General features: G+C 32.8%; 1 long non-coding RNA gene across 1 annotated transcript in view; it reads right to left on the bottom strand.

Annotated features, from left to right (window-relative positions):
- LOC117080535 overlaps nt 1-15,611 on the bottom strand; it is a 56,512-nt gene extending 40,901 nt beyond the window's left edge. Inside the window, exons 1-2 of the long non-coding RNA XR_004435885.1 lie at nt 15,494-15,611; nt 14,294-14,456 (exon numbers count right to left, since the gene is read on the bottom strand). This is a non-coding gene — a long non-coding RNA (uncharacterized LOC117080535). The remainder of the gene's footprint in view (nt 1-14,293; nt 14,457-15,493) is intronic.
- Between the last annotated feature and the right edge of the window lie 643 nt (nt 15,612-16,254).

Genomic DNA, 16,254 nt, shown 5'->3' with positions numbered 1-16,254 from the left:
ATGTGTATTTTATTAATAGTCTTTGTACATGCACAGAGCACTTCTGCTACATGCCAAAATACAGTAGCTATCTGAGGAAAAAGCATTCAGACAATAATCTGAGTTACAAGTTCACCTAAATGTTGTTTTTAAAGAACACCATTTTTACTTGCAAGAATTAACCAAATAGTTGATTATTCAGATTTAGATATTTTGTAGATGTTTTCTCAGAACTTTATAAAGTAAGCCTGTATCTTCAGGAAAACAACTGATAGTATTTGTAGTCAATGAGAAATATTCAGCTTTCAAGTAAAAATTATAATTTAGGAAAACTTGTATCTGCTTCCATAAGCATGACAACTTCCCATACTTAATGATTTTTCTAATGACAGTGGTGAATATAAATTTCTGATATTACATAATAAAATGTGTCAGCATTTGGAAGATCTTTATAACTCATGAACCAATGTTTACCAAATTATCAATACACAGTGTTACAAAATCCTGTATGGGGGAAAAAGTTATTAAAACTACAAGACAGTCCAGTGGATTTTAATATGTCAGAAAACCAAAAGGTGTTGATATGGTTTCATATTCCATTTTATAACCAACTTCTAAGAAATACTACTTGTGATGTTTTGGTTGCTATCATGAAGAAATATCTTCATTTATATGAAAAAGCTATTAAAATTCTCATCACTTTTCAAACTACATATCTGTATGAGTCTGGATATTTTTTCACATATGATAACCAAGGCAACAAATCGATTGCAAAACTAGATAGACCACTGTTTTCCATACAGTCAGATATTAAATTAGTTTTCAAAAAAAAAAAAAAAACTAATGCTACTTTCCCCACTAAATTCTTGCTTTGGAAAATACAGTTACTTTTCATTAAAATATTTGTTAACATTTAATGCATTTATTGCTGTTATGTTTAATATGTTTGTAATGAAGTATTTCTAAATGTCTCAGTTTTAATTTCTAATATAGTACATATTGGTAGAGATAACCTGCATAAAAAAGCTCTGTCAAGTGCTCAGTAAATTTTAAGAGGGTAAAAGGATCCTAACATTAAGATGTTTGAGAACTGCTGCCCTCAAGTAAGATCCATGTCCTAGAATTAATGATAAAATGGAAACATATATTGTCTAATGAGGAATAAAACAAAGCTTTTGGGATCAAGATAATCTACCAATAATTTTAACAGCCTTTCTACAGCAAAACCCAATAACTTTTAAAGGAAGAGAACATAAAGTAGACACACATATTTTAGACTACAGTGTCCAGCATACAATAAAAATTACACAATCTAAGAAGCAGGAGAAGTGGCCAATTACCAAGAAGAATAGCAGCAACAGAAACAGACTAAGAAGACTAAGAGGTTGGAATTAGAAGTTAAGAACTTTAAAAGATGTATGTAAACATAGCCAATAACTGAGACAAAAGAGGCCCAATTAGTGAGTAAGAGGGAAATAACAGCAGAGTCATAGAAACTATAAAAAGAAACAAATGAAACTATTGTGGAAAAGTACAATATCTAAATCTTTAAAATAGATGGCTTTAATAATAGATTAACGATGGCAGAAGAGAAGGTCTATAAATATGAAAGCAGATTAGTAGAAATCATCCTCCCAGAAGAAGAGAGGGGAAAAGATAGAAACATGAAAGGAACAAAGTGTCACTGTAGACAATAAAGGTGGTTTAATTACCCACAACTGGAATCTTGAAAGTAAAGAAAAGCTAGTATGGAGTAGGAAAAAAAAAAAAAAAAAAAAATCAAGGTTGCACTTGCCAAAATTTCCCAAATTTGATGAAAATACAATAATCTAGGAATCTTACAAGCAGAAAACCACACCTTATTCAGGCCATAAACAAACTGCTGAAAACCGAAGATAAAGAACAGAGTAAATTGAAAAAGCAGCCTAAGCAAGGGAACAAGTATATATTACAATTAGGAGAACAATGACAAGAATAACAAGTAATTTCTCATTAAGGAGGAAGAAAGGAAGCTAGAATAAAATTAACGGCATCTTTACAGCAACAAAGAAAATGAGAAAAAACACTGTGAAGCCTAAATTCTAATGAAAATATCCCTCAAAAAAAAGATGAAATAATATATTTTAAGGAAAATAAATAAAAGCTAAGAACACTTTTCATCAGAAGATAGTCTAAAGGAAGGTCTTCAGACTGAAAGAGAAAGATACAGGATGGAAATTCAGATCTGAAGGAAAGAAGACAGTGCCAAAAATTATAGATGTAGGTAATTTCAAGAAAATATTATTTTACTTAATTTTTTAAAAGAAAAAAATTTTTTATTATACTTTTAAGTTCTAGGGTACATGTGCATAACGTGCAGGTTTGTTACATATGTATACTTGTGCCATGTTGGTGTGCTGCACCCATCAACTCGTCAGCACCCATCAAGTCATCATTTATATCATGTATAACTCCCCAATGCAATCCCTCCCCCCGCCCTCCATGATAGGCCCCAGTGTGTGATGTTCCCCTTCCCGAGTCCAAGTTTCCTCATTGTTCAGTTCCCACCTATGAGTGAGAACATGCGGTGTTTGGTTTTCTCTTCTTGTGATAGTTTGCTAAGAATGATGGTTTCCAGCTGCATCCATGTCCCTACAAAGGATGCAAACTCGAAAATTGGTTGTTTACAGTAAAAATAACATTGTGCTATAGGGTTCATGTGTATGTAAAAATAAAGTATATTACAAAAGTATTATTAGTTGGGGTAGATATATTTATGCTACTCAATGTTCTTATATTTTCAGTGGTGAGGTACAATAGTAACTCTAAATAGATTATGATTTTTAAAAGAGTGCATGTTATAATATTTAGAGTAATTACTAAAAAGGTAACAAGAGGAATAGAGTATAAGTTAAAATGTAATAAAAATATTGAGATAGAATATTTAAAAGTATTCAGTTAAAACAAAGAAGGCAAAAAAGGCAGAGGAAAAATTGACACAAATAGAATGACAAATAAAACTATCAATAATTAAATAAACACAAAAGGCAGAAATAGACTGAATACAAATAGTCAAGATCTAACTATATGCTGTCCAAAAACACCTGCACTTTAAATGTAAGGACACAAAAGATAAAACGATGGAAAAACATATATTATGAGATCTTTAGAAAGCTTGTAAGCATATATTAACATCAAAAAAATAAACTTAAGCAAGGTGTACTTGCAGTGATTTTTTTAAGAGATGTCATAATGATAAAAGAGTTAATTGATCAGCAAAACATAACAATCCTGAATATGTATACATCAGAGCTTCAAAATATATAAAGCAAATGTGATTTAAATAAAAAAAAGAGATTGCCAGATTTATAAGTTCATGATTATATCACTCCCGATCAGCAATTGATAGAGGCAGAATAAAGGATCCAAAGGATGTCAAAGATTCATATATTACTAACCAAATTAATCGAATTGACATTTATAGAACAGTAAAACAACTTTTACTTTTCAAGTTAACATGGCATATTCACAAAGAAAGGCTGTATTCTGACCCATAACACATGTATCAATACATTTTGAAGTATTAAAAATCTATGGAAAAAAATTCTGACACTACAGAATTAAATTAGAAATAAATAATAACATACCTAGAAAGCTTCAAATATTAGAACATTAAACAACATAATATTAAGTAGATACTTAGAAAGGAAATTAAAAATTAGGAAAATATTTGGGTTTATTTCTGAGTTGTCTATCTGTTCCATTGGTCTATGTGCCTATTTTTATATCAGTACCACACTGTTTGGTGACTATAGCCTTATAGTATAGTTTGAAATCAGGTAGTGTGATGCTTCCAGATTTGTTCTTTTTGCTTAGTCTTGCTTTGGGTATGGAGGCTCTTTTTTGGTTCCACATGAATTTTAGAATTGTTTTTCTAACTCTGTGAAGAATGATGGTGGTATTTTGATGGGGATTGCATTGAATTTGTAGATTGCTTTTGGCAGTATAGTCATTTTCACAATATTGATTCTACCCATCCATGAGCATGGGATGTGTTTCCATTTGTTTGTGTCTTCTATGATTTATTTCAGCAGTGTTCTGTAGTTTTCCTTGTAGAGGTCTTTCACCTCCTTGGTTAGGTATATTTCTAAGTATTTTATTATTTTTTTGGTGACTTTTGTAAAAGGGATTGAGCTCTTGATTTGATTGTCTGCTTGTTCACTGTTGGAGTATAGAAGAGCTACTGTTTTGTGGATATTAATCTTGTATCCAGAAACTTTGCAAATTCTTGTATCAGTTCTAGGAGCTTTCTGGAGGAGTCCTTAGGGTTTTCAAGGTAAACGAGCCTATAGTCAGCAAACAAGAACAGTTATGACTTCCTCTTTACCTATTTGGATGCCCTTTATTTCTTCCTCTTGTCGAATTGCTCTGGCTAGGAGTTCTAGTGCTATGTTGAAGAGGAGTGGTGAGAGTGGGCATCCTTGTCTTGTTCCCCTTCTCAGAGGGAATGCTTTCAACTTTTCCCCATTCAGTATTATGTTGGCTGTGGGTTTGTCATAGAGAGCTTTTATTATATTAAGGTATATACAAGGTCCCTTGTATGCTGACTTTTTTGAGGGTTTTAATCATAAAGGATGCTGGATTTTGTCAAATGCTTTTTCTGCATCTATTGAAGCTCAACCTGGATTAAGAACTTAAACCTAAGACCTGAAACTGTAAAAATTCTAGAAGATAACATTGGAAAAATCCTTCTAGACTTTGGCTTAGGTAAGGATTTCGTGACCCAAAACCCCAAGGCAAATGCAATAAAATATGCTGCACTATATACTGTTCGGGTGATGGGTGCACCAAAATCTCACAAATCACCACTAAAGGACTTACTCATGTAACCAAATACCACCTGCACTCTAATAACTTATGGAAAAATAAAATAAAATAAGAAAAATTTAAAAAAGGAAAAATTAGGAAAATATTTGTTGACATACTGAACATGCACCATATCAAATTTATGAAACACACCTAAGGAAGTACTTAAATAAATTTAGTTTCAATGCTTATTTATTCAACATAAAGGTCTAAAAATGTGTTTCCACATTAATAAGTGAGAAAAAAACAAATTAAACATAAAGGGGGTAAAAAAAAAAGAAAATAACAGTAGAGATCAATAAAATAGAAAATTCATAACAAAGAAAAAAACAAAAATCATTCTTTTAGAAAAATTAGTGCAATCAATATACCCCTAAAATACTAACTAGAAAAAAAGAGAAAATGCAAAATAAGAATTTAGAGAAGAACATCATTACAGATACAAAGGATATTGAAGAAGTATTATGAACCATATTCTGCCAAAACATAGAAGAAATAAACAAATTCATGGAAAATTAAACTATCAAAATTAACACAAGAATAAACAAAATCTGATTAACCATACATATACTAAGGAAATTGCATTTATTAAGATAAAAACTAAAAAAAAAGACACACCAAGTCCAGGAAATTGATATTTTGCTGTTTAATTCTATCAGTTATTCAGGGAAAAAATAATATTTACCTTACAGAAGTCCTTTCAAAATAAAGTATGATTGATGTGTTTTGTGCAGTATTATCCAATAAATATACCTAAATATAAAAGTTTAATTTTGGAGTCTTTTCTAAGATACCAAACGGTAATATATCAATGGCATTTTGTAAACAGGGATTTCTGAGAGATGATCCAAAAAGCTTGAATCAGTTATTAATTTGAGATTATTGCAATTAAAACTTCTGCTCATCAAAATACACCATTAAAAAAGTCAAATTGTAAGCCTTGCACTTGAAAAAAACATTAAGATACATGTATCTGACAGAATATGGAAAAAAAATCTACAAATCAATAATAAAAACACAGGCCAATGTTTTAAATGGGTAAAAAATTTGAACAGATACCTGACAAAAGAAAATATCCAAATTATTAATAAGAACATTAAAAGGTTCTTGAACTTCGTTGACAGGAAAAAAACTATAATATGATACTATTTCACACTCACTATTACAGCTAAAATCAAAAAGGCCCACAACACCAAGTATTGGTAAGAACAGGGAGTAAGTGGAGACTGATTAGTTGCAAATAAGAAATTAAAATGGCAAAGGCACTTTGAAAAACTGTTTGGCACTTTCTTATATTGTTAAATATGCATCAACTCTATAGGCAAGGCATTTATCTTATGTTGCCAAAAATTAAAAACCCGAAAATGTTTATCAATAGGAATATGAATAAACAAATGAAATACTAAGAACATAAATGAATTTTAAACCCAAAATATTGATCAAAAAATCCAGACACAAAGGAGTAGATACTATATAATTTTATTTATACAGTACAAGAGCAGGTAAAACTTAAGTATACTAAGAGAAGGCAGAATAGTGATTTTTCTATGGCACACTAGAAAATTTTCCAGGATGGAAAGGCTCTACCTAGACTGAGATGCTTGTTACATAAGCATATACATTTGTCAAACTCTACATATTGTACATTTATCGTTGTCTTGTACAGAGATTTCACTTCAATAAGAAGAAAATTATCTTCCTGCAAGAAGCGTCCTTTAGTTGATTCTACCCAACTCTAAATGGACAACCTGAAATTATCAGTTACTAGTTCAATTTGCAGCTCTGCTAGAACTTAAAATTAAGCTTTTGTGTAGTTTATATATGTTTTCTCATGTATGAAATTACATAATTGGAGCACATGGCTTTATGGTATAACTTGGGCAGATGTAAAATTTTACATGTCTCTACTTATTTTGATTCAAAAGTTGAAACACCAGGTCATTTTTTGATTGAAAAATTGAATTGAAAGTTCCTACAGTGTCAGGGTCTATCACATATACTTTTAAATACCCATAAGACTTCTCCCAAATAAGGTTTTTCTAAGAAAATCAGTAATGAAGTTGGATTACAGTAGATTCGGCATTTTCATCTGCCTTTTACAAAGCATCAAGATGGTGTCAACAAGAGAAATAACAAGGGTAAAAATAAATATATCCATCAAGAATGAAAAACCCAAATTGGTATCTGTCACTAATAAATAAGGTCTGGGCTGGAGGAAACAAGCATGAGAACAAGTCAGGGATGGAAAACCAGGTTTTAAATCGGATATAGTGTAACAACTACTACTTTAATGAAAGATATTTTTCCAAGATGTTGTTGATTTCAGAGAAGATTTAGAAATATTCCAAAATTATCTTTTTAACACTGGTACCAAGTCCTGAAGGTTTCTGAGGCATGCTTGATCAAAGTGTGTATCTCTGCAAATGTTTGCCTGCCCAAAAACAATTCAGCATAATGTTAATTCTATGAGATTCAGTGTGATCCTAAATTGTAATTTGGCATCAGTTTAATTTCAATTACTGTATTCAGGACAGCATAAATAATCCTATTTACACATTTAATTCAAGTGTATATAATACATGTAGAAAAAAATAAAATTTGATAGAGGAAATAAATTATCTTATTTTTAAACACAAAATTGAACAGGATCCTCATATTTTGAAAGCTGGGGGTTTTTTGGTTTTTTTTTTTTTTTTTGCTTCTAGGTATATCCTGGTTGCTTTTTAGTGAGAAAAGGCAATCTATCTGCACATCTCCTGTATTTTTATAGCGCTCCATTAACTGTATGCCTAGAATCATTTTGATACATTTTGATATAGAACACTTAAAGAAGGAAAAGGAGGATTTTTGCTTTATTTTAACTTGGAGACTATTCCTAAGATATTGGTATGAATTTTCTAAATAAGTTCTAATCAGAGTTCTTCCTTACCACTTTGGATGTTCTCGTAATTAGTAGGGTCTGCCTTCAACCAACCAATGAAGAAAGTACGAAAGCTCTTTAATGTTCCCAGCCTCCCAAGCCTGCTATCTCCTTGTGATCCCTTTCCTTTTTCAAAATGAATCACTTTCTCCTTTTCAGGAATTCAAAATTTTTCTACTACTTCCTGGTATTAAGATACAATAAAAAGTCTTCAGTAAAATACAAAGGAATAAAGCATACACCATCCAAGAAGATGTATCATACAATTCTCTATCTCATTACCCTGCCATATCCTTCTCCCCAGCACATTTCTGTTTGTTTATTGCATACTTCTCACATTATTTTATCTTTCAGCTGTTTGTGCTAGTATATACAATGGAGATTAACTTTTGGATATTAAATCTGTATGCAGAAAATTTGCTATATTCATATATTAATTGTAATAGTTTATCTGTAGATTTTTAACTATGTATGCATTCATAGAGTCTGAATAGTGAATTTTATTTCTTCCTTTTCAATCTTTGTAGCAACAGTTTTTTCCCTGCTTTATTGTACCACCCTCAATCCTCTAGTAAAATGTTGAGTAGAAGCGCTGATTGACATGCTTGTTTCATTCCTGTTCTCATGAAAAATCTTCCCTTTACCTTTACATAGGTAGCCTTTATCATATTAAGTATAGAGAAGTCTGTGATATCACAAGTTTAGCCAAGATAACTTTCAATAATAGTAATTTTTAATAATAATCATACTATCTCTAGCTTAGGAAAGAGGCTATCTGCCTAATTTTTCAAACATTAGACAAAGTTCTGAAAACTGTAAATCATCTTTTAATATATCTTTTATTATAGTCCAATGTATCTGAGACATCACTTTTATTTCTAAATCAATTCCATTCAAACTTCTTGGCTAAAAGTAGGGAGAGACTTGCCTTGATTTGTCAGTCCATCATAGGATGGAAAATCACTTCTTTTTCTGTTAAAAAGGTAGCGAGCTCTTCTCCAGAGTTATGTATCACTAAATAAGTCTAATGACACTTTGTAAATCAGCCAAATACTGTGAACTGACAATAAAATTATCTGAATATGAAATAGCCTATGCTTTACTAAGGAAATAAAATGACTAAGGAAATGGTATATAAGAAAATAATAATGTGTAGCCATATTCTCTTGAAACAATGGTGTAATGATAGGATCATTTCTCCAACTTTTATGTCCTACCACAGGCAATGTCCTATCAGCTTTCATCTTTCTCATTACTGGATGTGAATGAAGGAACCGAGTGATCAATGTACTTTTTTTCACTTCAGTAACCAGAGTAATTCAGAGTGGCTCCAAAAGACAATCATAAAGACTTAATATATTCTTTCTTTACAATTGTTATTTAAAGCTATAGCATGGAAATTTGGCCTATAATAGTCATGAAAAAAATAATTACTCTCTCCAGGGCTCTATGTCAATTTTCAATCTAAATATGGATTTTTATTAATGTTCATTATAATTTCACATAAGCATGAAGAAACATTTTTTTTTTTTTTTTTTTTTTTTTTTTGAGACGGAGTCTCGCTCTGTCGCCCAGGCTGGAGTGCAGTGGCCGGATCTCAGCTCACTGCAAGCTCCGCCTCCCGGGTTCACGCCATTCTCCTGCCTCAGCCTCCCAAGTGGCTGGGATTACAGGCTCCCGCCACCTCGCCCGGCTAGTTTTTTGTATTTTTCAGTAGAGACGGGGTTTCACCGTGTTCGCCAGGATGGTCTCGATCTCCTGACCTCGTGATCCGCCCGTCTCGGCCTCCCAAAGTGCTGGGATTACAGGCAGAAACTAACATTTTATTGCAATTGTCAAGGGAGAGAAAGTAAAAGATAGTGTCTTATTCCAAATGACCTAATAGGTACTATGAGGAAAAAGTCATTTTCTAAAACTATGCACTTATTCTCCAGCATCCAAATTCACGATCGGGAAGCACAGGTACTCAATAAAGGCTGAATTATAATGATGATGTTACATGTCAAAGAAAAGTTACTGAATTAAAGATACGTACATAAAAATGTGTGTGTGTGTGTGGCTTATATAAGAATATTTTAACAGATGTAGGCTCTAAATAGTCAGATGAGATCTTGTCTAAGAGGAAAAGCTCATATTTTTACTTATTTTCTTCACAATACAGTTTCTTTGATAAAAATCTCTATCAAAATAATCTACCATGATGGAATACATTCATAGTCAGAGCAGACTTTCAGGCTAAAAAAAAATGAAGTACTAACAAACATTTTCACTAATAGGTTGCATCTAAGGAATATATGTAGTTTCTGAATGAAAATGGCTTATTTAGCAAATGCTTGCCCACAGGTGCCCAAGTCAACTCATAAATAATGGAGTTGAAAATAAAAACTAATTTTTTGAACCCAAGTTCAAATTAAATGCATTAAATTACTCAGTCTTTTCCAAAATCCTGACTTCTTGAAAACACAATTAAATCAATTTACTTAAATAGAGAAAGAAAATAACATACTTATTTATAGTCACTGTTTTGAATCCACTCCTCCCAGGCCACTCCTAATTTTAGAGGGTAAAAGTCAATAGCAGTTTCAGGGACTTTTCTATTCACAGTGATAATAAAAGAATGGACCTGGGGCACAATGGCTATCTGTACTGCTGCTGTTACAGGCAGTGCAGTCAAACTCTCTTAATTCTTACCCTACTGCTAAGAAGTCAAGTCCCAGTTTACTTAGAATTTGACAAGGCCACCATCACTCTACCTCCAACTTTCTTAACTATTTCTCACTCTTTTAACTATCACTTCTACCCCCAGCCCCACCACCCAACTTATGGTTTCTCATAGATTCACAGAAAACAAAATTTGTGTTTTCAACTACCTGTGAGTCAACACCTAAACAGGAACTTTGTAATTTCACCAAAAGGATGCTTTCTATGATAACTTAATTTCTATCAGTTATTAAAAAAAAAAAAGAGTCTGGGATGAAAACAACAGAACAATAGACAACTTCCTTTGTGGACACCAAAATTTGATTTTCATCCATTTCCATGTGTCTCAAGATTAAAAAAAAAATTCCAACCATAGAAAGTACAAAAGCCAATCTTACTCTGAGGGCTTACGAAAACAGGCAGCAAGCCAAAGTTGGCTATCAGGTTTCAATTTGCCAAACCCTGCTCCAGAGAACAGACTGGAGATAAACAAGTGATGAATCAGATAATTCATCTAAAAGACTACCACAGAAATCCACATAACAGATAATGGTGGCTTGAACTCATGTTTGGCTGTAGGGATAGAGACAAGTAAATGAAAGTTGGATATATTTCAGATAAAACCAATAAGACATGGTAATGTATTAACCATCAGTACACCATATTCTGCACTCTTTGTGGTGAAGATTCACATTTGGAAATAACACAAAATTTCTTAGAACACTAAAGAATTTTAAGTATTTTGTTTTATTTTGTTTGCAAATTACCCATGATACCCCTGGGCTTGAAACTAGGGCCATGTTTCTTTTTTTCTTTTTCCTATTTTAAAATGTATTAGAGCTATACGAGGTTTTTAAACAATTGACATATTTATAAGACAAATAAAACATACTAAAGTTATAAACATGGTTTAAAATCTTTCCATGAGTTTCATAAACTAAATTTGTAAATAGGATCAGACATTAATTAAAATCCCACTCCAAAGTCCCCTTTTGCACAGAAAATATTGTTCAGAGCTACTTTGATTTTTACAATTTAATCTTCAATCTGTTAAAAATTTTAAAATCTAGGTATCTTTTAGGTTCAATTTGCAGATATGATTAGTCTTTATAAATATAACACATGTTACAGTCATCTTTTCTGTTATAAACCATATAGAGTTGGGATTAGTATTAGAGAGAGTAGGTTGGGTTGGGGAAGGTCTCATAAGGAAGACGTCATTTGGGTCTGGAAGGCTCAGAGGTATTTGTCTGTCAGAGAAGGACAAGGGAAAGCCTTGGAGTTAGAGAAAATAGGCTAAGAAAATGTGTTGAATTATAAGAATATGCCACATTGGGGAATTTTCTAGTCCTGCAATGGGAAGAACTATAAAAGAATGAGATATAAAAGAGAGTACTGAACTTGATTATAGAGTGCTTTCTTTAAAGCCATGCCAAGACATTTGTATAGTTCTCTTAGTTTAAGTCAAGTTTAAAGTGTGGAGATACACTAAATACAAATAAGGAAAGAAAAACTCTTCCTTCCCTAACTATCTACTCTGGTAAGCTAAAAATTCATAAAGCTCATAGCCTGCCTGAAAGCAATAATAAAATAGAACAAAAAACACTGTTAAGACCTTATTATAACCACTCTAGCAGTTAGGACCTTATTTCATGGGATGAAAATGCAGCATTAAAGCTTTACCAGAACAATTTATAATACTGCTCTTTTTAATTCCATTTAATGCTTTTCTGGCTATTTTAAAAAATGAACTAGCTGATCGATTCATGATACCAGTTGTCATAATTTGTAATATCAACATATTGGTTCTGCATAAAACATCCCCCCCACCCAAACTGGGCAGAGGGATTCATACTGAGGAGTCATGAAAAATGTGAGAGATTTAGCTGTGCACTTTTTCACAATGTCTTGATATTGACCAAGAAGATCTCACCTGGTAGTCCTCTCACCCTTATAGCAGTTTCTGTTCAGAGCGTTTGGATATATAGGAGCCTATGCTTATGCATTTGGCCCCCAGAGATTCTGCTAAAAACTACACACCCCGTTGCTCAAAGAACAGCGACTAAACATCAAAGACAAAAAGATAACTTTGAACTTACAGATACCTGTGCTATGGATAAAGAATTCTGACCATGCCATAACTGCTCAAAGAGCATATAAATTACTCTCAAAATAATCAAAATTTAAGTATATAGATAATGACAATATTAACTGTAAAATTAAGCAATCCTAGCAATGAATAAGAACAGAATATAGCATATAGGACAGTATCATGTGTCCTAAACATAGAAATAAGTTCAGGGTAACATATGTAATCTTAGCACTTGTAATAAATCTCTGGACGGGAAGTCTTAATACTATTCCTTTTGAGCTTTCTATGTGTTGTCCCATTCAAGGTTAACACCCAAATTTTTAAAATGTAGAAACACACCTCTCTTCTCATACACACACACAAATAAATCCCTTCAATATTTAGTTGTCCTTCATATAGACTATGAAATTTAAAACAGACATTTATCAGCAAGAAAGATGGGAAAACAGTGTGTGTTCAAGTCACGAACAAGCATTCTCAATTTTATTGTCCCTAAATGTCAAGCAGAGGGACTAATTGGAAAGGAATGACCAGTGATGATGCAAATAAGCCAGGGTGATTTGTGGGGCGCAGAGAGATGAGCACAGCTCTGTCAAATAAATTATTTAGGGAGCGAAGTGTTAACAATTTCATGTTCAGAAAAGGAGTATTTTGACCATTGACAGAAGGGAGAAAAATTTGAAACCTAGAAATAAAAATAAATTTCTAGGTTTCACCTTGGTCACATATACTCCAAATTCTAACTACAAAGGCCAATATATGCGTTTTTGTAATGTCCTGTATTTTCAAATATTGCTTTCTGTTATGCTCTTCCGATGCATATTTTTAAACATGGTTTAAAATCCATGGTAAACTTCTCCTCCTTTTTGTATGTTTTGTTTTTCAACACATTATAATGATTTGCAACAAAATAAAGGCTTGTTTTCCAGAGTATAAATTCAGTATCAAATAAATATGTACCTATTCCAAAACTATATTCAATGAAGCTATAAATTGGATCTTAATATACTATATGGATTACATACAAGAGTTTCAAGGCATACTAGAGTAGCGATTCTCAACTGATGGGACAGTTGGGGAAGAGCAATAATATTCTCTAGCAAAGGAGATTTTCCAAACATGTGAGTGTACACACACAAACACGCACACACGAAATTAGGGAACATACCCTCACTGTCAGTCCTTTCGAATCTACTGACTAAACACCTCCAGGGCAAGGTAATTCCTCCTTTTTATGAACAGCTTTAGTAGTTACTGAAAGAATTACGTTATATACTCATATGGCCCTTTTTCAAGGATCACTATTGGCACTATATCTATATTATGGGTCTACTTGGAATGCGATTATTCTTTCTTTCACATGACTGCACCAGAAATTTTACGAGAACAATTAAAGTGCAACAACTGCCAATTCCATCCAGTTTATTCTTTAAATATGTTAAAGGACATCAAATTATTTCTCAAAGAAGCATGGAAAATAACTTTTGAGATCTGTGTCAGTCAGAGATCAGCCAAAGCAGCAGCAGATTGATCGATCTATCTACCTACCTATATACATATTTATATATCTATATATCTGTCTGTATATATGTGTATATATCTATAGATTTAAAGAGAGATTTGACCTTATGTAATTATGGAAGCTGGTAACATAGTGCCTGTGAGGCTCATACATCTATATTTGATGGAGGAGTCTGAAGTACACATATAAGGTAATAAGAAAGCAAAGACAGACCTTATGTAAGGGAATAAATAACTCACTCTGTGAGGATGTCTTGGAGTCCACAAAGATGAACTGGAACGTCTATTGGTGTCTTGTGATCTCAAAGTTTTCAACTTCGATGATGGTTTGATCTTCACAGGAAGCTGGCATCCTTCATCATGTTGCTAACCATGGACCCGGCCTAGAAATCAGAGGAGCTGAAAGAGGAGATCCAGCAGGAGCTGAAGGAGCTTGGTCCAGCTGCTGCCCATGCCAACAAGGTAAGCCAGCAGATAAGTCTCAATGCAGCTTATGGCTGGTGCTTCACTTCCACCTGCCAAACCTCTCCCAAAATGTCTAGTGGCCCATACTGACCAGAAACGTTCTGGAAAGGGAGCTGTCAGAAAATAGTTCCAGCTGAGCAAGACTGAAACAATACAAACCTACCATATTGTTTAGCCATTTTTATCATTAAATAAAAGCATACATTCCTCACACTGAAATAATTATGCATCTATCTTCTTGCTGATTTTTACAAATGGAATAAAAATTATTTCATGGATCTTGAATGCTGCTTATTCCACAAATGGCCCCTGTGTACACTATGAGTGTCCCCAAGTCACAGAGTAGCATGAGGGACAAGGAGACCTAGAGGAGACCATGAAGATCATATATTCATTTTACTATGTCTGTTTTATAGTTAAAGAAACAGACTCAGCAAGGTTAGTGGGTTGAATCAGATACACAATCCTTCTCAGGCAAGAGAAACCTCTTCTAGCCAGAGCTAGAAGCCATATCTCCTTTCCATCAGTCTGGTGTTTTTATATGTAATTCATATATTTGTGTAATTTATAAACAATAAATGTAAAAACAATACTATTGTTCAATAATGTTATTATTCACACTGTCATTTTTCTTTTCCTTTCACTTGGGAGAAAGCAGAGGCTGAATTTTAAGATTGCCTTTACACAGTCTCCAAATCTACTATGATTCTTCTAACTTCCTCTATAATAGCTTCTTCTTCAAGGCTTTACAAGTTTCTGTTTTCTGTGTATTTCATTTCTACAGTTATTTGAATTTATCAGCTGAATTGATGCATGCATTTCTGTTTTTAAATCCATACTAAGAACAAATTAGAGTCAACAAAAGCAGTATGCTTTATTGTTTATCTACAGAGTGTCTACGTTCTGATTCAGATAGAAGTTCAGCTTTCTATTGATTTAGGCATAAAATTAAATTGGAAAGCAATACACACCTTAATTAAATGATCTATAGTCATTCTCTTGTACAAACTATTTCAGCACCAACAGTGTTTTCTGCTGTACAAGCTGCATCACCATCCTTATTCAATGTAGTCTTGACTGAAGAACTATCTAAACTTGATAATTAATGCAGAGAGACATAAATGTGTGAGTAAATAAGATAACATCTAGGAGAGAGGATAAATCCTATATGCAAAACAAACTATAACCAATATGCCTTTGTTATAATAACATAAGAAGATTCTTATCAGTGTTTGCTGTTTTGTTTCCAAATCCATTCTTGTCCCTGTCTACCAACATTTTAAAAATTAGTTGATATTGTGCTGCAATTGCAAAGGTGAAATGAATAGATTAGGAGTTGCACAGCTGTTTACAGTTTTGGTTTATAGCTCTGGGACACCCCATTCTGGAGACATTCCGTTCCAGTTCATTTTAACAGTAATTAGAAGTACCCCCATAACGAGGAGTTTGCTGTTGGAAACAACTTCATTAATTTGGGTGATTTTATTAGTTTCCTTTAGGGTGAGGAACTAGAACTAATAGTTGTAATTTAATAGGAAAATTACTGAAGCAAGAAAGATTCCACTGAATCTTAAATGAGGCATTAGACAGAAGTTTCCTTTCCAAATATTGAAATATAAGAGTACTGCCTTTACCTTTAAAATTCCTATGTAAATGCATATAAATTAGCATGAAAGGGCTATTTGAATTAAAAGTCTAAATATTGCTTAAATGAAACACTGAGTTCTCATAC

The sequence above is a fragment of the Trachypithecus francoisi genome, unplaced genomic scaffold, assembly GCF_009764315.1.
Source record: "Trachypithecus francoisi isolate TF-2019V2 unplaced genomic scaffold, Tfra_2.0 Lachesis_group8, whole genome shotgun sequence".
Classification (NCBI taxonomy): domain Eukaryota; kingdom Metazoa; phylum Chordata; class Mammalia; order Primates; family Cercopithecidae; genus Trachypithecus; species Trachypithecus francoisi.
This window is presented reverse-complemented; position numbering and strand designations above follow the sequence as displayed.